Raw genomic sequence first — 25,448 nt, 5'->3', positions numbered from 1 at the left:
GCAGTTGCGATAATGTTGTGTCCCAGATGGCGCAGTTGTTAACGCACGTGCTAATAAGCAGGAAATTCAGGGTTCCAATCCCGGTCCGGTACACATTTTCAAACGCCACCACTGATTCCGCGTAATATTCCGCGACAGCTGACAGCAGTGATCCACTTTATGTATAAAACTGAGTAGTTTGGAATAAATCTTCTGTCTTCTATATAAATAAAAATAAATTGCTGAATGCATGAAAGATCATCACTTGAGAATGGCTCGAACGATTGGAATGTTTTTTCTTTTTTTCGTAACTGTAAGAACAAGATGTGCATGAAATAAAATTTTTGGAAAAACTGCCAGAAAAGTCCGAAATTTGAACGGTATTTTTTTTATGAAAACCTCAATGAAAGATACGTGACAGTCGGTTGGACAGTTCTGCTGTCACATGTTTTTGTAACAAAAAGCCAGTGACGTTCAGTTTGACAGTTCTGCTGTCACATGTTTTCATAAAAAAATAGTCCGCCCCCGATAGCTGAGTGGTCAGCGTGACGGAATGTCAATCCTAAGGGCCCGGGTTCGATTTCCGGCTGGGTCGGAGATTTTCTCCGCTCAGGGACTGGGTGTTGTGTTGTCCTAATCATCATCATTTCATCCCCATCGACGCGCAAGTCGCCGAAGTGGCGTCAAATCGAAAGACTTGCACCAGGCGAACGGTCTACCCAACGGGAGGCCCTCGTCCCACGACATTATTATTATAAAAAAAAAATAAAAAAAATGCGACGTTAATTTTGCCAGTTCTGTTGTCACGCGCTTTTATTGCGAAATAAATAAATAAAATAAAAAGCAGCATTTCAGTGTGTTATCGGTGGTGGTCATATCCTTGGTGTGTTGCAAAGATCGAATTGATGTCAGTTCGTCGTAATTTGGTGTGTTGCAAACATTTAGTTGATTGCAGCTCACGGTTTATTTCTTTGGAAAGAATGCCGCAAATGAGGCGTCGAATATGGTTCGGTGTACGCGCAACGCAGGACAACTACACTCCTGGAAATTGAAATAAGAACACCGTGAATTCATTTTCCCAGGAAGGGGAAACTTTATTGACACATTCCTGGGGTCAGATACATCACATGATCACACTGACAGAACCACAGGCACACAGACACAGGCAACAGAGCATGCACAATGTCGGCACTAGTACAGTGTATATCCACCTTTCGCAGCAATGCAGGCTGCTATTCTCCCATGGAGACGATCGTAGGGATGCTGGATGTAGTCCTGTGGAACGGCTTGCCATGCCATTTCCACCTGGCGCCTCAGTTGGACCAGCGTTCGTGCTGGACGTGCAGACCGCGTGAGACGACGCTTCATCCATTCCCAAACATACTCAATGGGGGACAGATCCGGAGATCTTGCTGGCCAGGGTAGTTGACTTACACCTTCTAGAGCACGTTGGGTGGCACGGGATACATGCGGACGTGCATTGTTCTGTTGGAACAGCAAGTTCCCTTGCCGGTATAGGAATGGTAGAACGATGGGTTCGATGACGGTTTGGATGTACCGTGCACTATTCAGTGTCCCCTCGACGATCACCAGTGGTGTACGGCCAGTGTAGGAGATCGCTCCCCACACCATGATGCTGGGTGTTGGCCCTGTGTGCCTCGGTCGTATGCAGTCCTGATTGTGGCGCTCACCTGCACGGCGCCAAACACGCATACGACCATCATTGGCACCAAGGCAGAAGCGACTCTCATCGCTGAAGACGACACGTCTCCATTCGTCCCTCCATTCACGCCTGTCGCGACACCACTGGAGGCGGGCTGCACGATGTTGGGGCGTGAGCGGAAGACGGCCTAACGGTGTGCGGGACCGTAGCCCAGCTTCATGGAGACGGTTGCGAATGGTCCTCGCCTATACCCCAGGAGCAACAGTGTCCCTAATTTGCTGGGAAGTGGCGGTGCGGTCCCCTACGGCACTGCGTAGGATCCTACGGTCTTGCCGTGCATCCGTGCGTCGCTGCGGTCCGGTCCCAGGTCGACGGGCACGTGCACCTTCCGCCGACCACTGGTGACAACATCGATGTACTGTGGAGACCTCACGCCCCACGTGTTGAGCAATTCGGCGGTACGTCCACCCGGCCTCCCGCATGCCCACTATACGCCCTCGCTCAAGGTCCGTCAACTGCACATACGGTTCACGTCCACGCTGTCGCGGCATGCTACCAGTGTTAAAGACTGCGATGGAGCTCCGTATGCCACGGCAAACTGGCTGACACTGACGGCGGCGGTGCACAAATGCTGCGCAGCTAGCGCCATTCGACGGCCAACACCGCGGTTCCTGGTGTGTCCGCTGTGCCGTGCGTGTGATCATTGCTTGTACAGCCCTCTCGCAGTGTCCGGAGCAAGTATGGTGGGTCTGACACACCGGTGTCAATGTGTTCTTTTTTCCATTTCCAGGAGTGTACATGACCGCCGAATCAGTGAGACTGACGAAGAGCGTAGACAGCGTTTCGAGGCAAATCGAACAAGACTTTCTCACGTGCGCTCCATTGCGACTCCGGAAAAACGGACACGGACTAGTTTGACTCGCTCACTTGAAGCTTACGCATAAAATAATTCGGAACGTCAACAAAACAGACTGCCAAACCTGACAATTCAAACTGAACGTTTGGCGTTAACACACGATCCAACAGTCGATTACGCTGCGGATGTACTGGTCGGCTTCGGGACATCAACAACGTATGTCAACATTGCAGTGCTTTGGGGTTTCTACACGAACCGCCAGGATTATGTTGCGCGATCGGAGAGGTCAAATCATCACAACTGGCACAACCACCTGAGCCACTGGCATCATTATTTTCTGGCAAAGAACGTCGATCGAAGCACATTTCTTGCAGAATATACAAAAGTACGACAGTTCCTTCCAAGTGACACCACTTAGGGCAAGTATTATTGAAGAACGGGGTTTTATGCCAACTTTTAAGGCAAATTCATTTTCGACATCACAAATCACTTACACAAATAAATTACACGCACAAACACCAACGATTCACAAAGTATAAAGAAGGGGAAGGAGGATACGGCCAGAGAGATGAGGGAAGACGAATAGATAGAGAGAATGTGGGATGAAAGATGTACAAGGAGCGGGCGGAGGATGATGGAGGAGGAGGAAGAGATGAACAATGGGAGAGACGAGGAGGAGAGGAATAGAGAGAGAGGGGGGGGGGGGGAGAGGGAGCTTATGACATATATCCAATTTCACACATATTTAGCTATTGCGAAACATTGTCAGGTTCGCTAATTTTGTAATAAATATTTACTTAAATATGTTCAAGAAAAGGAGGAGCGAACCTGGTTTTGAACAAAGATGTCCCACAGAAAAGCACAAAGAGAGAGGGGGGGGGAGAGGGAGCTTATGACATATATCCAATTTCACACATATTTAGCTATTGCGAAACATTGTCAGGTTCGCTAATTTTGTAATAAATATTTACTTAAATATGTTCAAGAAAAGGAGGAGCGAACCTGGTTTTGAACAAAGATGTCCCACAGAAAAGCACAAACGTAATATATAGAAGACACTACATCCTAATACCGATCTATCCATCTGAAACACGAGTAATGAATAGAAGAGATTTAAGCAGATTACGGACGCGTGAAATGAAATTCCTCAGAAGCAGGATAGGAGTAACAAAGAGAGACAGGATGAGGAATGAAAGGGTAAGGGGGATAGTGAAAGAGCAACTCTTGCAGATCAGGATAGAAACTTCAATGCTTAGATGGCTTGGGCGCTTAAAGACAATAGAAAACAAGGAGGATCCCAAGAAGGTAAATGAAATAGAGATGGGAAGGAAAGAACCAAGAGGAAGACCAAGGGGTAGATGGCTGAAAGATGTGGTGGAGTGTGTTGAAAAACGATTCGTGTACTGGACAAGAGTAAACACAGAAAGATGGTGGGAAAGCAGGACTAGATGGCTCGCCTTAAGTTCCAGACAGACCCAGCCCGAGGCTGGAAACTGTTCAGGATATCATTTAGCTACCGGGATTTCTTTGACATTTAGGAAAAAGACAATGCTGATGAACTGCCTTGAACTCCCTTCATAGCAGTTCGTCTTGACACATCCACTGACTATAACTTTATTATTATACTAACACAGGACTGTAAGTCGTAGTCGCGTGATGTTCGATCCTTAACCATCTACCCCCTGGCCACCCTTCCTACAAACTTACAGCAAAAGCAAGCAGATTCGTGCTTATCTACCCCGCTCGTACATCACTCGTGGTCATACCAACACAACTCATTAAACCTTGGAATGCTGTCTTTGTAATGAATTGCGAAAGTGGATTTGATTTATTGGCACTTTAATAAAGCCTGCAAACCATCAATTCCAACTGCCCAAGACCTTTGGTGTGCGTAACTGGTTAAGTTTGTATACAGGGTGACCGAGCCAAATATCTCACGAAATAAGCATCAAACGAAGAAACTACAAAGACGAAACTTGTCTAGGTTGAAGGGGGAAACCAGATGGCGCTTTGGTTGCCCCGTTGAGATGGTGCTGCCGTAGGTCAAACGGATATCAACTGCGTTTTTTAAAATAGGAACCCCCATTTTTATTATATATTCGTGTCGTACGTAAAGAAATATGAATATTTTAGTTGGACCACTTTTTTCGCTTTGTGATAGATGGCGCTGTAATAGTCACAAACGTATAAGTACGTGGTATCACGTAACATTCCGCCAGTGCGGACAGCATTTGCTTCGTGATGCATTACCCGTGTTAGAATGGACCGTTTGCCAATTGCGGGAAAGGTCGATATAGTGTTGATGTGTGGCTATTGTGATCAAAAAACCCAAAAGGCGTGTGCTATGTATGCTGCTCGGTATCCTGGACGACATCATCGAAGTGTCCGGACTGTTCGCCGGATAGTTACAGTATTTAAGGAAACAGGAAATGTTCAGCCACGTGTGAAACGTCAACCACGACCTGCAACAAATGATGATGCCCAAGTAGGTGTTTTAGCTGCTGTCGCGGCTAATCCGCACATCAGTAGCAGACAAACTGCGCGAGAATCGGGAATCTCAAAAACGTCGGTGTTGAGAATGCTACATCAACATCGATTGCACCCGTACCATATTTCTATGCACCAGAAATTGCATGGCGACGACTTCGAACGTCGTGTACAGTTCTGCCACTGGGCACGAGAGAAATTACGAGACGATGACAGATTTGTTGCACGCTTTCTATTTGGCGATGAGGCGTCATTCACCAACAACGGTAACGTAAACCGGCATAATATGCACTATTGGGTAACGGAAAATCCACGATGGCTGCGACAAGTGGAACATCAGTGACCTTGGCGGGTTAATGTATGGTGCGGCATTATGGGAGGAAGGATAATTGGCCCTCATTTTATTGATGGCAATCTAAATGGTGCAATGTGTGCTGATTTCCTACGTAATGTTCTACCGATGTTAGTACAAGATGTTTCACTGCATGACAGAATGGCGATGTACTTCCAACATGATGGATGTCCGGCACATAGCTAGCGTGCGGTTGAAGCGGTATTGAATAGCATGTTTCATGACAGGTGGATTGGTCATCGAAGCGCCATACCATGGCCCGCACGTTCACCGGATCTGACGGATATAGATGGCCGTACCGTAGGTGCAACCACAACGGAGGGGTATCTGTTGAGAGGCCAGACAAACGTGTGGCTCCTGAAGAGGGGCAGCAGCCTTTTCAGTAGTTGCAGGGGCAACAGTCTGGATGATTGACTGACCTGGCCTTGCAACATTAACCAAAACGGCCTTGCTGTGCTGGTACTGCGAACGGCTGAAAGCAAGGGGAAAATACGGCAGTAATTTTTCCCGAGGGCATGCAGCTTTACTGTATGGATAAATGATGATGGCGTCCTCTTGGGTAAAATATTCCGGAGGTAAAATAGTCCCCCATTGGCGGGGACTACTCAAGAGGACGTCGTTATCAGGAAAAAGAAAACTGGCGTTCTACGGATCGGAGCGTGGAATGTCAGATACCTAAACCGAGCAGGTAGAGTAGAAAATTTGAAAAGGGAAATGGATAGGTTAAAGTTGGATATGGTGGGAATTAGTAAAGTTCGGTGGCAGGAGGAACAAGACTTTTTGTCAGGTTAATACAGGGTTATAAACACAAAATCAAATAGGGGTAATGCAGGAGTAGGTTTAATGAATAAAAAAATAGGAGTGCGGGTTAGCTACTACAAATAGCATAGTGAACGCATTTGGGGGCCAAGATAGACACAAAGCCCATGCCTACTACAGTAGTACAAGTTTATATGCCAACTAGCTCTGCAGATGATGAAGAAATTGGAGAAATGTATGATGAGATAAAAGAAATTATTAAGGTAGTGAAGGGAGACGAAAATTTAATAGTCATGCGTGCGTAAGGGAACAATTGACAGGAATGGGGGAAAGAAGTACAGTAGAAGAAGAATGGGTAGCTCTGAGGGATGAAGTAGTGAAGGCAGCAGAGGATCAAGTAGGTAAAAAGACGAGGGCTAGTAGAACTCCTTGAGTAACAGAAGAAATATTGAACTTAATTGACGAAAGGAGGAATATAGACGTCTCAAAAATGAGATCGACAGGAAGTGCAAAATGGCTAAGCAGGGATGGCTAGAGGACAAATGTAAGGATGTAGAGGCTTATCTCACTAGGGGTAAGATAGATACTGCCTACAGGAAAATTAAAGAGACCTTTGGAGAAAAGATAACCACTTGTATGAATATCAAGAGCTCAGATGGAAACCCAGTTCTAAGCAAAGAAGGGAAAGCAGAAAGGTGGAAGGAGTATATAGAGGGTCTATACAAGGGCGATGTACTTGAGGACAATATTATGGAAATGGAAGAGGATGTAGACGAAGACGAAACGGGAGATAAGATACTGCGTGAAGAGTTTGACAGCGCACTGAAAGACCTAAGTCGAGACAAGGCCCCGGGAGTAGACAACATTCCATTAGAACTACTGATGGCCTTGGGAGAGCCAGTCCTGGCAAAACTCTCCGATCTGGTGAGCAAGAAGTATGAGACAGGCGAAATACTCTCAGACTTCAAGAAGAATATAATAATTCCAATCCCAAAGAAAGCAGGTGTTGACAGATGTGAGAATTACCGAACAATCAGTTTAATAAGCCACAGCTGCAAAATACTAAGACGAATTCTTTACAGACGAATGGAAAAACTAGTAGAAGCCGACCTCGGGGAAGATCAGTTTGGATTCCGTAGAAATACTGGAACACGTAAGGCAATTCTGACCTTACGACTTATCTTAGAAGAAAGATTAAGGAAAGGCAAACCTACGTTTCTAGCATTTGTAGACTTAGAGAAAGCTTTTGACAATGTTGACTGGAATACTCTCTTTCAAATTTTAAAGGTGGCAGGGGTAAAATACAGGGAGCGAAATGCTATTTACAATTTGTACAGAAAGCAGATGGCAGTTATAAGAGTCGAGGGGCATGAAAGGGAAGCAGTGGCTGGGAAGGGAGTGAGACAGGGTTGTAGCCTCTCCCCGATGTTATTCAATCTGTATATTGAGCAAGTAGTAAAGGAAACAAAAGAAAAATTCGGAGTAGGTATTAAAATCCATGGAGAAGAAATAAAAACTTTGAGCTTCGCAGATGACATTGTAATTCTGTCAGAGACAGCAAAGGACTTGGAAGAGCAGTTGAACGGAATGGATAGCGTCTTGAAAGGAGGACATAAGGTGAACATCATCAAAAGCAAAACGAGGATAATGGAATGTAGTCGAATTAAGTCGGGTGATGCTGAGGGAATTAGATTAGGAAATGAGGTACTTAAAGTAGTAAAGGAGTTTTGCTATTTGGGGAGCAAAATAACTGATGATGACCGAAGTAGAGAAGATATAAAATGTAGACTGGCAATGGCAAGGAAAGCGTTTCTGAAGAAGAAAAATTTTTTAACATGGAGTGTCAGGAAGTCGTTTCTGAAAATATTTGTATGGAGTGTATACATGTATGGAAGTGAAACATGGAGGATAAATAGTTTGGACAAGAAGAGGATAGAAGCTTTCGAAATGTGTTGCTACAGAAGAATGCTGAAGATTAGATGGGTAGATCACATAACTAATGATGAAGTACTGAATAGAATTGTGGAGGAGTATGTGGCACAACTTGACAAAAAGAAGGGACCGGTTAGTAGGACATGTTCTGAGGCATCAAGGGATCACAAATTTAGCATTGGAGGGCAGCGTGGAGCGTAAAAATCGTAGAGGGAGACCAAGAGATGAATAAACTAAATAGATTCAGAAGGATGTAGGTTGCAGTAGGTACTGGGAGATAAAGAAGCTTGCACGGGATAGAGTAGCATGGAGAGCTGCATCAAACCAGTCTCCGGACTGAAGACCACAACAACAACAACAACAACAATATGTTTGTGACTATTACAGCAGCATCTATCACAAACTGAAAAAAGTGGTCCAACTAAAACAGTCATAATTCTTTACGTACTGCACGAATATGTAATAAAAAATGGGCGTTCCTATTTAAAAAATCGCTGTTGATATCCGTTTGACTTATGTCAGCGTCATCTAGCGGGCCAACCATAGCGCCATCTGGTTTCTCCCTTCAAGCTAGACAAGTTTCGTCTTTGTAGTTTTTTCGTTTGACGCCTTTTTCGTGAGATATTTGGCCCGGTCACGATCAATAGATCACCCTGTATATTCGTTCAACGGTGTCGTTTTTGTTAAGTAAGACTCAAAAAATTGAGTCTGTTTCTCGAGAGAAAAATAAAAAACTGGGGGAGGAGGGAGTATATGTCCCCCGTGTCCCTGAAGGCGGTGATTCCCATGACTGGGAACACATAATTGTCGTGCCGGTTTTTTCGGCAGCTGGTTTTTGACACCGTGGATCGTGCCTGCCATAGGGCAACATTGACCAACGTTGGCACAGTGTGCCTGTTGTGTGTAATGTCAGCTGTAATGTCTCTTTTTACTCTGTAGTCAGACCTTATAATGCGCCGGCAGGTATATTTGACCGCATATGTTCTCGAATACGGAGTGGAGCACGAAATGTGTCACCATTTTGTTTTGGAGTAAACATGATACTGTTAGTGCAAACTAAAAGGCACACATACTACCGTCGAAAACAGTCTGTGGAGAATTGTTAGGATTCAGCAGTTATCCGGAATGTGCAACATTTTGAGTCTTAACTTCGTTCACACGAACAGTAATGTTAGCAATAAGCCTACAGCGCATTCTTCTGTGATTTCACCGCTGGCTTAAAGAATAAGGCCTCTGAGCTCCAATAAATCATGTGGGTGTTTCGGGAAAACTGTTTCCTTTAGGTATCCCCAAAGAAAGAGGCCACACAGGTTTAGTTCTGGACTACTGCCGAAGTTGTCTGTCGTTGAAACGACCTGGAAATCAGAGTGAATTGACGCGTATGTCGAAACGCACGTGTAAGAAACCCAGCATAGTGTTTGCAGTATGTCGCCTTTCTCCATCTTGCGAGAACCATTGTGTGCTGAAGGGCAGCGCAATAGCAAGAAGCTGTGGAACGAAGATACTTAACGCGTACTGCACACAGTTTTTCTAAGAAAGGAGGTCTAAATAGGTCCGTGACTGGAAATTGCGACCCATACTGTAGTCCTCGGAGCACGATGTTATCGTTCATGAAGCACATTCGAATTTTCAGTAGCTCAAATGCGAACACTTTGTTAACCACACTGTCCAAATGAAAATGCGCTTCGTCTGAAAACCAGGCGTTGTTGAGTGTTTGTTCCCCATCCTCCACCTGGCGGGCAAACAGTAGTCTTTTGCCGATTGTGTTCTGATGTGAGCTTCTAAGCAGAGACCATCTTGCACGGTTACCTACGGAGGTCAGGTTTAAGAATCCGTTGAACGGAGCGGTAGTTATTGCCATTTCCACCGCGCGATTTTCTGATGCTTCTCTGTACAACAGGTCGTACCTCTTCAGTATTCTCCGGCGAACAAACAGGCTTCGGCCGAGGTCGTTTCGCTTCCAATATTGGTCCTTCCTGTACAAATTGGTCATACAGCGTCTGAATGATTCTCTTGCAAGGGACCCACCGTGTGTTAAACCGTTGTCAAAACTGCCTCTAAGTCATTAGAGGAATTTCTGTTTCGTGAAAAGTAACAAGACTGTCGATCGGTGCTGCGTTGTTAGTCGTCGATTGTCGGCCATGTTTTAAACGCTAGTCTCCTAGCTCGTGAAATTATGCGTCATTTCATGTCTCATTTGTTTCACCAAGCTCTATTGCTCCTGCTGTCGAGATGCTCAATGGGATATCTAGTGAGATCCAGTAATTATGTACGAAATAAATGGTACACATTTCGAACGCTGCTCTGCATTTCAACGACGACATCATTCAGACTTATTTTTATTTGAATCATCGATCTCTGACTGGTTTGATGCGGCACGCAACGAATTTCTCTCCTGTGCCAACCTCTTCATCTCAGAGTAAGCAGCCGGCCGGGGTGGCCGAGCGGTTCTAGGCGCTACAGTCTGGAACCGCGCGACCGCTACGGTCGCAGGTTCGAATCCTGCCTCGGGGCATGGATGTGTGTGATGTCCTTAGGTTAGTTATATTTAAGTAGTTCTAAGTTCTAGGGGACTGATGACCTCAGAAGTTAAGTCCCATAGTGCTCAGAGCCTTTTTCAGAATAGCTCTTGCAACGTAGGTCCTCAATTATCATCTGGATGTATTCCAATCTCTGTCTTCCTCTACAGTTTTTGCCCTCAGCAGCTCCCTCTAGCACCATGGAAGCCATTCCCTGATTTCTTAACATATGTCCTATCATCCTGTCAGTGTTTTCCACATATTCCTTTCCTCCCCGATTCTGCGCAGAAGTTCCTCATTCCTTACCTTATAAGTCCAGCTAGTTTTCGGCATTCGTCTGTAGCACCACATCTCAAATGCTTCGATTCGCTTCTGTTCCGATTTTCCATGTTTCACTACCACAAAATGCTGTGCTCCAAACGTACATTCTCAGAAATTTCTTCCTCAAATTAAGGCCTATGTTTGGTACTAATAGACTTCCTTTGGCCAGGAATACCCTTTTTGGTTCAAATGGTTTTGAGCACTATGCGACTTAACTTCTGAGGTCATCAGTCGCCTAGAACTTAGAACTAATTAAAACTAGCCTAAGGACATCACACACATCCATGCCCGAGGCTAGATTCGAACCTGCGACCGTAGCGGTCGCTCGGATCAAGACTGTAGCGCCTAGAACCGCACGGCCACTCCGGCCGGCGCCCTTTTTGCCTTGTTCCGTCCGTCATTCGTTATTTTGCTGACTAGGTAGCAAAATTCCTTAACTTCACAACTTCGTGACCATCAATCCTGATGTTAAGTTTCTCGCTGTTGTCGTTTCTGATATTTCTCATTACTTTCGTCTTTCTTCGATTTACTCTCAATCCATATTTTGTATTCATTAGACTGTCCATTCCATGCAGCATATCATGTAATTCTTCTTCGCTTTCACTCAGGCTAGCAATGTCATCGGCGAATCGTATTATTGACATCCTTTCACCTTGAACGTTAATTTCACTCCTGAATCTTTCTTTTATTTCCACCATTGCATCTTAGATGTACAGATTGAACAGTAAGGGCGAAAGACTACATCCCTGTCCTATATCCTTTTTAATTCGAGCATTTCGTTCTTCGTCGTCCACTCTTATTACTCCCCTTTGGCTCTTGTATACATTATGTATGTTTTGTAGCTTACCCCTACTTTTCTCAGAATTTCGAACATCTTGCACCATTTTACATTGTCGAACGCTTTTTCTAGGTCGACATTTCCTATGAACGTGTCTTGATTTTTCTGCAGTCTTGTATCTATTATCAACCGCAACGTCAGAATTGCCTCTCTCGCGCCTTTACCTTTTCCAAAGCCAAACTGATCGTCATTTGAATGGTGATGAAACTAAGATGGTGCTAGCACACATCCTTGAAGCAATAAAGAACGAATGACCTACATCCTTAGGATTCGAGGTGAAAAATTTAGTGAATGTACCAAGTACATCGGTGTTCCTCAAACTCTTAAGACTCTACACTGTTACAGGTGTCTGTGCCACGTATTAATCAGATAGAGGTCAGTGCTTGCCATTGCTCGTTTTATGTCTCTGATTATGTATTCTTCGCGATTTAGTTTGATCTTAGCTTTTGCCTCTATCTTGACGCTAATATAGTCTTTTTGCTGTGCACTAGATGTGATCAGCTTCAGTTTATTTAACACATTGATTTGGTGCATCCCCATACGTACGCTGCAAACCACAGTCAAGTGCACTGCAGAGGGTACTTCTCATTGTTCCAGTTATCATGGCTTGTTCCCACACAGAAGGAATGATTGATCAAATGCCTCTGTTCATGATATAATTAATCTAATCTCTTCTTCTCGACCCTACGGAATGATACATAGCTGCACGGTGTAGCCGCGCGGTGTAAGGGGGCGCCTTGCCACGGTGCCCCCCCCCCCCCCCTTCCGACGGAGGTTAGAGTCCTCTATCGGGCATGGGTGTGTAGGCTGTCCTTAGCGCAAGTTAGTGATAGTTAGATTAAGTAGTGTGTCAGTCTAGGGACCGATGACCTCAGCAGTTGGTACAATAGAAACTTACCACAAATTTCCAAAAAACTGATACAATGGGTAGTCTAGTGGACTGAGCTGGCAAAATTCGTGAGATACCTCCCAATATAGTGTCGAAACTCGTCTTGCCCGGCGCAGTGCAGCAAATCGACGTGGCATGGACTCCACAAGTCATCAGAGGCCCCCTGCAAAAATATTGAGCCACGCTGCCACTGTATCCGTCCATATTGCAAGTGTGTTGCCGGTGCAGGATGTTGTGCACCACTGACCTCTCGGTTATGTCCCGTAAATGTCCAATGGGATTCATGTCTGACGATCTGGAATGCCCTAACGAATGCGATAGGGCTCTCCAGAAAGTTCTTGAAACTAATCGCAAACAACTGTGATCCTGTGACAAGGCACGATATCATTGTCATCCATGAAAATTCCATCGTTGTTTGGGAACATGAAGTGCATGAAAGGCTACAAGTGGTCTCCACTTGGCCGGACATAACCACCTCTGGTCAATGGTCAGTTCAGTCGGACCAGAGGACCCAGTCCATTCTGTATAAACACATCGCACACCATTATGGAGCCACCAGCAGCTTGTACACTGCCTTGACAACTTGCTTCCACGGTTTCGTGGCGTCCGTGCCACACTCGAACCCTATCACTAGCTCTTATCGACTGAAATCGGGACTCGTCTAACCACGCCACAGTTTTCCAATCGTCTATGGTCCAACCGATATAATCATGACCCCAGGAAAAGCACTGTAGGCGGTGTTGTGCTGTTAGCAAAGGCACTCGCGTCAGTCGTCTGTTTCCATGACCCATTAACGCCAAATTTCGCCAAACTGTCCGAACGGATAAACCCTTCGTACGTCCCTCCATACTGATTTCTGCAGTTACTTCACGGAATGTTGCTTATATGTCAGCAACTCTACACAAACGCCTCTGCTCTCGGTCGTTAAGTGAAGGCCGTCGGCCACTGCGTTGTCCGTGTTGAGACGTAATACCTCAAAATTTGGATTTTCGGCACACACCTCACACTGTAGGTCTCGGAATATTGAATTCCCGAAATGGAATGTCCCATGCGTCTAGCTCCACTTACCATTCCGTATTTACAATATCCGTTAATTCCCATTGTGCGGCCATAATCACGTCGAAAACCCTTTCACCTGGGTACAAATGACGGCTTCGCCAACACTGCTCTTTTACATCTTGTGTACGCGACACTAGCGCCATCTGTATATGTGCAACCGCCTTCCCACAACTTTTGTCACTTCATCGTACATAGTTCCTTTTTACCAATTTACTGGTACATGTACATCCACATCCATATCTCTACTTAGCGAACTACTCTGAAGTGCACGGCAGAGGGTACTTCTCAATGTTTCCGTTATTAGGACTTGTTATCATTCCATTCACGTACGGAGCACAGAAATAATAATTGCTGAAGTGACTCTGTGAACGCTACAATTAATCTAAGTTTTCCTTCTCAATCCCTGCGGGGATATGCAGGAACGATTATTGCACGTAGACATGACGTATGAGGGAATTGCAAAGGGGCTATAGACTTCAGTATGTGAAATAAATGTCAACTTGATACGTCTACCCCTTCTGAGAAAAAGGCTTTTCAACAGACGTACGAACAAGCGGAATCAGACAAGAAATGACAAAAATTTTTTTTTCGTGTGACATAATTAGAAATTTGTTGTTTTCGGATTTTTTACTTTGGTTGTACTGTGAAACCCTCCTTTTTGTCAAATTTCGTGATTCTAGGCCAAGTGATAAGCGAGTTCGAGAGTACCAAAATATGTGACGTCAATGACCGTATCTTTTGATTTCGCTCACTTAAAGGCTTCAGTACAGGGCCGAGGGTCTATAGAGATCAGCACGTGTCATAAATTTCAGGCGTCTATCCCTTCCAGAGAAAAATGGCAGAGAGACAGACGGACAACAAAAAGGTTTTAGAAGAGTTTCGTTTTTACCGTCTGAAGCAATATTTTTAAACATAAACGAAATCTGTACTCCGACAAATCTGCAGAAGGAACAATGCAGTTTTGTGGAGATTGCATTCATTACACGTCGACAGTGCTTTGAATATATTTTCTCCGTATATTTATAAGACAAGTACCAACCGTGTAGTCGTTCGGAGGAACGTGAGGACGTGTAACAGGGTTGGAGATGGAGGCATTTTGAAGAAACCAGGATTAAAACTTTAATTCTTTGGCCTTGCCGCAGTGGCTACACCGGTTCCCGTGAGATCACCGAAGGTAAGGACTTTTGGGCGTGGCCAGCACTGGTATGGGTGACCGTCCGGGCCCTCATGCGCTGCTGCCATTTTTCGGGGTGCACTCAGTCTCGTGATACCAATTGAGGAGCTACTCGACCGAGTAGTAGCGGCTTCGGTCAAGAAAACCATCATAACGACCGGAAGAGCGGTGTGCTGACCCCACGCCGCTCCTATCCGCATCCTCCACCGAGGAGGACACGGCGGTCGGATGGTCCTGGTAGGCCACTCGTGGCCTGAAGACGGAGAGTGTTAGTCCAAGTCATTTGAAAAATTTCTTTGCCTACCTTGTTGTTACTCCATATTGATTACCTTATCAACCCTCCCATTCCTACCAACTTTGGTACAGAGAAAATGCAAATGAAAAAGGAAAACTCAGACTGCGTGTGGGAATCGAACACAGGTTCACTCCTCCATAGCCGGATGCCTTGTTACCTGGCGGTTTTGTTGAGTAGCATGGACCCTGTGTGAACGTAAGCGGCGGTCTTCACACTTTCTTTCTTCCATTTCTAGGAGAATATGCGTTTGTGGACTCCAAATATACAAACTGCTTAATTTTCATACATCTATCATTCCCGTCAATTTTGAATCAGTTACGTGTCATAAACTTTAGGGACGGTTCTGTCAAAAACAAGAGGCAGGAGGGTGGGGGGGGGGGGGGTTGATCCAAAATATCTCAGTGTCTTTCATCTCAAGTGAACTGCCAAGCCACCAAGCGGTGTGTGGCGGAGGTCACAATCAAAGTCTTATTCCCCCCCCCCCCCCCCCCTTCCACTGTTCCACTCGCGGATCGCGCGAGGAAAAAACGACTGTCTGAACGCCTCAGTACGAGCTCTTATTTCCCTTATCTTTGAATGGTGATCATTACGCGATTTGAAAGTTGGTGGTAATAATATATGCTTTACATCCTCGGTGAAGATTGACTTTCGGAATTTAGTGAGCAGCCTCTTCTGTTTAGCGAGTCGTCTGTCTGCAAGTGTGTCCCACTTCAAACTTTCTATGAGATCTGTAACGCTCTCGCGATGGCTAAATGTACCAGTCACGAATCTTGCGCTCTTCTTTGGACCTTCTCAATCTCTTGAATCAGACCCAACTGGTAAGTGTCCCATACAGACGAACAATACTCTAAGACTGCTCGAACTAACGTATTGTAAGCTATTTCCTTTGTTGAAGGACTGCATCGCTTCAGGATTCTACCAATAAACTGCAATCTAGACTTCGCCTCACCCGTTACTTGTGTAATCTGATCATTACATTTGTGATAATTTGGAATAGTCACACCCAGATACTTGACTGATGTTACCGCTTCCAAAGACTGATCATTTATTTTCTACTCGTACATTAATGGGGATTTTCACCTTGTTTTACGCAGTAGGTTACACTTACTAATATTGAGAGATAAATGCCAGTCATTACACCACGCATTTATTTTCTTCAAATCATCATTGATTTGTTCACAACTTTCATGTGATACTACTTTCCTGTAGACTACAGCATCATCGGAAAACAGTCTAAGGCCGCTGTCAATACCATCAACCAGATCATCGTTTATGTAAATCGTAAAAAAGCAGAAGACCTATTACGCTGCCCTGGGACACACCTGAAGTTACTCTTGTTTCTGTTGAAGTTACCCCGTTCAGGACGACATACTGCTCCCTGTCTGTTAGAAAACTTTCTATCCAACCGCATATGTCATTGGACAGACCGTAAGCGCGCCCTTTTTGTAGCAAGCGACAGTGCGGAAATGAGTCTAACGCCTTTCGAAAGTCGAGAAATATGGCATCAACCTGGGAGCCGGTATCTAGAGCCTGTTGTATGCACAAAGAGGGCCAGCTTTGTCTCGCATGACCGCTGTTTCCTAAAACCGTGCTGGTTTCTGCAGATGAGCTTCTCAGAGTCTAGAAAGGTCATTATGTCTAACACAAAATATGTTCCATGATTCTACAACAAATCGATGTCAGTGAAATTGGCCGATAATTATGTACATCCGATTTTCTACCCGTTTTATAGATTGCTATGACCTGGGCCTTCTTCCAGTCTCGTGGAACTTTCCGCCGTTCCAGTGATCTCTGGTAGATGACGGTTAAGAATGGTGCTATATTTGTAGCATAGTCAACATAAAATCCTACGGGGATACCGTCTGGGCCAGATGCCTTTCTTGCGTCTAAGGATCTTAACTGTTTTACAATCCCAGATACACTAAACACTATGTCAGCCATCCTTTCGTTAGTTCGATAATTGAAACGAGGAATGCTGCTGCAGTCCTCTATTGTAAATGAGTTTTTGAAAGCTAGGTTTAAAATTTCGGCCTTCTGTTTATCATCATCAGTTACATTATCCGTACTGTCAGAAAGAGAAGGTACTGAATTATTTGTAGCGTTCATAGATTTTACGTACGACCAAAATTTTTTGGGGTTATTTTTAGAATCTGCAGATAAAATATTGCTTTCAAATTCTTTAATAGAGTCTCTCATTATCCTTCTGACAGCTGCTTTCATTTCGCATAATTTCTGTTTGTCAGCGGGGCAGTGACTACGTTTAAAACAACTGTGCAAATTTCTCTGCATTCTAAGCAATTTGCTAATATGTTTGTTGTACCAAGGTGGATCCTTTCCTTCCCCTATACTTTTGCTAGGCACATACTTCTCTAGCACATGATAGACAATTCCTTTAAATTCCGACCAAAATGCTCAATATATTTGTGTCCCGTGGTGAATGGTTGGAGCTGACTATGAAGATATTCATTAATGACACTTTTATTTGCTTTCCCAAACAAGAAAACTCTTCGCTGTTTCTTTGCTTTCTTTTTTTTTTCTTGGAACTTCCACTGACATAGAAGCCACAGTGAGATTATGGTCGCTAATACCTTCTTCTAGATTAACTTCCTCAAAAAGATCAGGTCTGTTTGCCGCCAAGATATCTAATATGTTCCCATCTCGAGCTGGTTTTCTAATCAATTGCTGAAGGTTGTATGTTGAGAGCGCTCCTAGAATAACTTCACACGAATTTTTGTTTCTGCCCCCTATGATAAACGTTTAATTTTCTCGGTCAATGGATGCTAGATGAAAGTCTCCACCTACAACTAATGGATAATTTGGATATTTACTTCCTATGTACCCAAGACTTTCCCTGAAACGTTCTGCGACGTTTGTTGCGGATGCTGGTGGTCTATAAAAACATCCTAATATAATGGTCAATCCTTGTCTGATTGACAGCTTTATCCAAACTATTTCACAGTCCGACGCAGTATCGATCTCAACTGCGTTTAAACAGATTTTAACTGCAATGAACACACCACCTCCCATAGCATCAGTCCTAGATGCAAACATTGTCGAATCAGAGTTGAAAATTTCACTGTTTTTACGGCTGGTTTCAACCAACTTTCGGTAGCTAATACAATATTGGCATTGCTATTGTTTATTTCGGAGATTAACTCGGAGATCTTGCTTCAGACACTTCGACAATTTACGAACATGAGATTAAGCATATTTAAATTCTTTGGAATGACCTATTTAGGCGAACTAACAATTTTTACAGTTGGCACACTCACATCAGTGTCGGGCTTTCAGGAGATACACTCTAAGACAAAAAATGACGCACCACGAAGGAATTATCCGAATAGGGCGGAAATCGCTAGATGTTATCGACATGTACAGCCAAACAACTAACTACAATTTCACTAAAATCAGATGATTTGTTCAAGAGAAAGAGTTTCACAGCCTGAGCAAGTCTATAAGGAGTTGCTCCACCTCTGGCCCTTATGCAAGCTGTTATTCGGCCTGGCATTCGTTGATAGAGTTGTTGAATGTCCTCCTGAGGGCTAAATTCTGTTAGAGTGGCGGGTTAGGTCGTCAAAATCCGGAGCTGGTTGGAGGGCACTGCACATGAAGTTCCAAACGTTCTCAGTTGTGGAGAGATCCGGAGACCTTGCTGGCCAGGGTAGGGTTTGACAAGCACGAAGACAACCAGTAGAAGCTCTTGCCGTGTGTGGGCGGGCATTATGTTGCTGAAATGTATGCTCCGGATGGCTTGCCATGAAGGGCAGCAAAACAGGATGTAGAAAATGTTTGATGCACCGCTGTGCTGTAAAGGCGCCGCGGATGACCACCGAAGAGGCGCTGGCACGCAAAGAGATGGCACCCTAGACCATCACTATTGGTTTTCGAGTCATTTGGGAGACGACTGTCAGGTTGGTACACCGGTGCTGTCCCAGACACATCTTCACTGGTCGTTGCGGCTCAATTCGAAGCGAGACCCACTACTGAAGTCAATTCTACTTCAGTCAATGAGATTCCTGTTCGGGTGTGCCTGTCGCCACTGGAAGCCGTGGTATACAGAGGTCAGTGGTAAGACCTGAGTTTCTCCTGGCGTATATAACTTTTAAATAACTTCCGGGAATTCAGCCAGGTAACACTTTCAGCGACCGCTGATATTTCGGCGGGAGAACACCCCGCCATTTTCCAGGCAAACTGCAACGGACAGGTGACGTACATGCAAATTTAAAACCTCGGTTCTCGGACTGAAGCAGGAAAGATAACACACACACTGAAGACTAGTACCACCAAAGATGACCAAAGTCAGAGCTATCGATAGTGAGACTACGAATTCGCAGGTGAGGTAGCATTGACTCTGTCTCTCTGTTTTTTGACAAGGAAGAGAGCCGGATTCCAAGCAGAGTTTAAACAAAAACCTCCATCCCCGTTAACGAGGTTGCTCGCTAATTTCAACTGCCTCCTTAATAACACTGTCCCAATAGCTGGACGTGCATGCCAATATCTCGGTGTGATTATATAACATGGGGTGACCAGTATCCAAGCAATGTTCGGCAATAGCAGATCTACTTGGCTACTGTAATCGTGTGTGCCGTTTATGCTCAGTACATCGGTCCTCCACGGTCCTGATAGTTTGACCAATATATGCCATGCCGCAGCTACACCTACCTTACGCAGACCAAGATCATCTTTGGTGGCACTTGTGTTAAGTGTGTGTGTTAGCTTCCCTGCTTCGGTCCGAGAACCGAAGTTTTAAATTTGCATGTACGCCGCCTGTCCGTTGCAGTTTGCCTTGAAAATGGCGGGGTGTTCTCCCGCCGAAATATCGGCGGTCGCTGAAAGTGTTACCTGGCTGAATTCCCGGAAGTTATTTGAAAGAGGTCAGTGGTATTCCGCACAAGGGGGCCTCCATTCTGTGAGCCGCCTACAAATGGCCTGCTGGTCACTGGAGCGCAAGTTGCACGTCACGTCGATGATAAAGACGAACCCGGGGCTCTGAGTGCCTCGGGAGTGATTGCTCTGCCCTCTCATTCTGTCGCCTCTCTAGGTCGGGTGCTCCCTTGTTGACACTGTGTTCGTCCGTGGTTCATCCATTTCTGCCAACATCGTCGAGTAGTGGCATCGCACCTTTTTAAATGTCGAATGATCCGCCGATTACTCCATCCGGTGTCTTCGAGTCCAACTATACGGGTCCCTCCAATGCTAACTGCCACGTATACTGTTCACACGCCTGTCTGCGAGGCATAGTTACTGCCCAGCTGAGTACGTAGAATGATATTCGTAAGGACTGCATGCCCTGTTTACTACCACTGCCAGCCGCGTGATGAAACTGCGCTGCAGCATTACACATTCCTCCCCTGACCGCCAAAGTATGCAATTTTGCCTTTTCTGTAGATACCTGTTTGAACATCGCTGTGGACCAATTTTCGTAACTCCTTCGTGGTTCGTCGCTTTTTTTCCCTTACAGTGCAGTTTGTACCTACATTCAAGCGGGAGGCAGCTCACTGTTTTGAACATCTCCGTGATGGTCACACAACCCATGATCACTCATGCTACCCCTCTTTGATGACATTTAATATCAACTCTTTGTCCTATTTGGTATGGGTCCGACACACATTAGCAGTATTCTACGATTGGTCGCAAGAGTCTTTTGTAAGCAATCTACCTTGTATCTATATGGGCTTTCACTGTACCAACAAACTGAATTCTTTCACCTGCTATACCTATAAATTAGCCTATGAGACTGTTTCGTTTCATATCTCTACAAATTCTTACACCCAAGTATTTGTCGACACATTCCAATTGTGATTCACTGACATTGTAGTCAGCGAATACTATGTATTTACAATATTTAAAGCAAACTGGCTATTTTACCCACTTCGCAATCTTATCGAGATCTGACTGAACGTTTGTGCTACTTTTACAGGCAGTACTTCATTATCATCTACAAAAAGTGTGAGGTTAGTATTATTTGAAGGGGCATTAATGCACAACATGAACACCATGGGTTTCTACACACTTTCCTCGGGCACATCTGAAGTTACTTCTACATCTGTTGACGGCTTCCATGCAAGACAACGTACTGGATTCTTCTTGTGAAGAAATCCTCAATCTAGTCACAAATTTTGCTTCGTACCCCAATCATATTTCGATAATAAGTGCAGTTGTGATACCGAGTCAAATGCATTCCGGAAGTCAAGAAATACTGCACATACCTGACTGTCTTGGCTTATGGTTTTCAATAAGAGAGAAGAGCGAAAGTTAGGTTTCGCAATGCTCCTTTTACAATTCCGTGTAATTTTTAAGAAAATTGATCTTTCTGTTGCATTGTCCTGATGTGCAACTCATTTGGGACACCTTAATCGTAAACCAATGTGTATAAAGAAACTAAATGTATTAATGTCAATCCATTCTGCTACATTATTCTGTAATGTGTCACTGCTTTTTTCTTTACAGGTTCTGTAAAGGTCAGACAGGCCATTTTGAATGATAAAGCCACTATCCTATTTCATTTGGCCTGTCAACACGGAAATGAAAAATATTCGGAGACCTTTGTGCATGCAAGAATGTGGCAGAAATATCCACAGAGGTGACAGTGAAATCAATGCTGAGGACTACACAAGTTAAACATGTGTACATAACATTGCTGTGCTTGTCCAATAAGCATCATAGCTTCTGTAGGAAAGCTACCATATGTGTCGATCCTAATGCTTAACAGTTTCTAGCACTTGTGCGCTTCGCTGCTTACTTGCACTAGCTTGACTATTAATCTCATAAAATAATGCGAATATTGTTTGTGTATCTCTTAGTATACCTCACGTGTCTGTAACGGTACTATAAATGTACAGGTATACATATCTCCACAATGTATGTAGCTATTAGCATATTAGCATTTCAGCTGACATTTATACAGCTGTCAAAAGTGTACATACATTGTTACATGTTGTACATATCAGGCAAGATTATTTCTTAAACTTCACGTGTACACCACCTTCACATGCACACAAACTCCCATTATTTATTCAGTCTTTATCTTGCATTTTGATCTTCAGTGTTGTTATCAAATAGTTCTTTGTTTTCCTCTTTGTGAGGAAGGGGAAAAACTGTATTTACACATGTGAAATACTGAGTAGCTTTCTTTTGTCAAAGTACATAACAAATATAGTTTTAAAAAAGAGTAATATATTTGTTTCTAGTTTTAACAGCAATCATTGTTTTATAGTGTTAAGGAGGAAGTGGAGAAAGCACTAGCAATAAGAATAAGACAGTACACAGTTCTAAGTACAGGGTATTAAATAGGAGATGAAACCATCTTAACAGACTGATTACATATATATGTGTTATGTTACTCATTAGGAACTATAATGTATGTTAATTTATATTGGCATTTGCACTGTTGCAATTGTTAACTTATATATGCTTTGCTGTCTTTCATGTAATAGTATAGCTTGAAACTTGTTTAGCATAATAGGCATTGTCAAAACTAAGGGGATGGAATGTGAGGAAGTGTCCATACATATGCATAAACACAAGAACAGCTGTATGTTCTGTCTTTTAAAGAAATATGAAGAAAATAACAAAAAAACAAATTGTTACCTCTGAGAACTTCCAACTGACAACCTACTGCCCTTTTGTTGCTGTAATAAGAGAAGTATTTATTTTATGAAGTTCCTTACAATAAGTCAATGGAAATGAATAAAGATACGTTTCGAATCTCCACAGTGTACAAAACATTATTTTTAATGTTACATTTGTTATGATGTAAATCCCTCAATTGAGTTAGTACATTAATTTATGTAAGTGTATATAAAACACATGACATCAACAGACAGAAACTGTCCACTAAACAGTTATTATCTGGAATGATGCTAGATTCAGAATATGTAGTCGTAATCTTTCAGGGCAGATGTCACTTATGAAATCTTCTCTGGCTAGGTAACAAACACATCTTGGCATGATACTTCAGCTTCACTGTTTGTCATTTAATGCTATCAGGAAGCCTGTTGAAGCACACATAAAGGGTCATGGCAAAGAAACAGGTAAGTCTTCTTTTCGAAATTGAGTTATTACTACAGCTAGATTCAGACTGATCGTACGCAACTGCTAAGATGCTGAAATTGGGAAAAATCAAGTGAGTCCATAGATATTAACATTCAAAGTTTTCCTCTAAGGAGAAAGAACCAGGTAAGCCAGTGTTTCAGGGGAAAGAAGCTGGCAGGCCGGTGGTGACTCAAATGGTTCAAATGGCTCTAAGCACTATGGGACTTGACATCTGAGGTCATCAGTCCTCTAGACTTAGAACTACTTAAACCTAACTAACCTAAGGACATCACACACATCCATGCCCGAGGCAGGATTCGAACCTGCGACCGTAGCAGCCGCGTGGTTCCCGACTGAAGAGCCTAGAACCGTTCGACCACAGTGGCCGGCGGTGGTGACTCAGTCGACTACGACAGAGCAAACAGAATTCTGATGCAGTCTCTCTCCCTAATAAGTTGGAAGTAAGGAAAAACAGGAAACAAATATAGCTACCCATGACGTTTATTTTAAGCGGCAAGTTCCAACGCATTCATTCAGTATCCATGTTCTTGCAACAGGCGAATCCTTATTTTGTATTTATCCTGAATACAGTGCGGAAAAGTGAGCAAATGAAGTGACGTTATTTCTTTATCACTTCATTTCTCGTGTCTTGGGTGACGATAATGAAGAGGTCTGTTCAGTGTTCCCCAATCGGAATGGAGAATATGGAAAGAAATGACAGGAACGATCGATCTAAGCAACAAACAGTGGTAAGCATCGGCTCTCAAGTGCATACCTTAAGGTCACTTGCTAATGAATCTGCGAAAAATTTGAATTGTTTTCAATCTTAAATCATTATTTATAGTTTTGTGAACAAAACAATTGTTAAATGAATCGATTCGGACATCGGGAACATCTTTAAAAACAAATTTAAATATATGTCGGTATGCAGCAACGGCCGCGCTTCTGCTGCGGTCTGATGTCAAATGGCGTCATTATTATTTATGTTGACCTAGAAGCGCGAGACGCAGAAAGACAAGGTTTCACAGTACAATTGAAAGAAAGTAGCGGAAAGTGTTTAATTTTTAATCACATAAGACGAAGAAAGAGCTTTGCTCTGAGTTCCTTAAATCCGTTTTTCGGTTTGTATTTCCGTCTTTGAGGGCGTTTTTCCCTGGGAAAGTAAGCGTGTATCGAGTTGAATCACGTACTAAGGTCGGTGGTCGCTTGGCGGTGTCAAAGTTTGAAGCTTGTAATTTACGCGTTCGCGATGTGTCTAATTTATGCGATTCTCTCACTGTCAATTGTTTGGACTTCTGTCTGAAGGCGTGTTTTGAGTCCAGCTGTGTTTTCCGTTTCTCGACTAACACTGAGGTGGCTTACATTTGGATACTTCACTCATTTCCTTGATATCTTGAGGTGTTTCCATCTTGCCTCTGCGTTCCTTAATCCAACATTTTTATCGAGGTGTAAGTACGAATGGCCACGACAAAGAGTGTATTTTTTGTCTCCTTCAGCCCACTAATTTTGATTGAGAGTTAATACAGCGAGTGAAGGGAAAGACATTGATGTTTTTATTTTGACGACAAACAGAGTCACAAAATATTCAAGACGTTCCAGGACAAACGGTCAGTATTCAGGGATATGAAAGGAATAATCATTTGTAGCAAATAAGTCTTGAAAACATGGTCTCTAACAATGCATACTTTAAGAGCTATGAACACTTGTTCATCTTTACTCTTCTACTACCAAAGTGCGCATAAGCCTTAAGCCAACTTGCCACTGAATAGTAATTTTCATGAAGTTTATGAGGGTCTGACTACATAATGTGAACTCTGAATACAATGAAAATTTAGAACAATGAAAGTGTTTTGAGGATGAAGATTTTGGTATAAGGATTATCAGAATAGTTTCGATATAAACTTTATTACATAAACATTTACGTCGGTCAGTAATGTAAAATTTTTCGCCAGTCTATGCTTGAAGTCTATAGACTTATTAACTACTTTACCTAGATGCTTAAAACTTTGTGCATACATTTATGACCTTGTTATTTGAAAAGTAGGCTACAATCAAATGATTTCAATCAATAGTATTTACACTACTGGCCATTAAAATTGCTACACCAAGAAGAAATGCAGATGATAAACGGGTATTCATTGGACAAATATATTATACTAGAACTGACATGTAATTACATTTTCACGCAATTTGGATGGATAGATCCTGAGAAATCAGTACCCACAAAAACCACCTCTGGCTGTAATAACGGCCTTGACACGCCTGGGCATTGAGTCAAACAGAGCTTGGAT

The 25,448-nt window shown here is 43.5% G+C and overlaps 1 protein-coding gene across 1 annotated transcript in view; it reads left to right on the top strand.

Moving 5' to 3' along the window:
• Window positions 1-22,834, top strand: part of LOC126214856 (chaoptin) — a 270,750-nt gene extending 247,916 nt beyond the window's left edge. The window contains exon 19 of the mRNA XM_049941491.1: window positions 21,574-22,834. The gene's annotated coding sequence lies outside the window, so the exon portion shown is untranslated. The remainder of the gene's footprint in view (window positions 1-21,573) is intronic.
• Window positions 22,835-25,448: the final 2,614 nt, after the last annotated feature.

Source organism: Schistocerca nitens, chromosome 12 (assembly GCF_023898315.1).
Source record: "Schistocerca nitens isolate TAMUIC-IGC-003100 chromosome 12, iqSchNite1.1, whole genome shotgun sequence".
Taxonomy (NCBI): domain Eukaryota; kingdom Metazoa; phylum Arthropoda; class Insecta; order Orthoptera; family Acrididae; genus Schistocerca; species Schistocerca nitens.
This window is presented reverse-complemented; position numbering and strand designations above follow the sequence as displayed.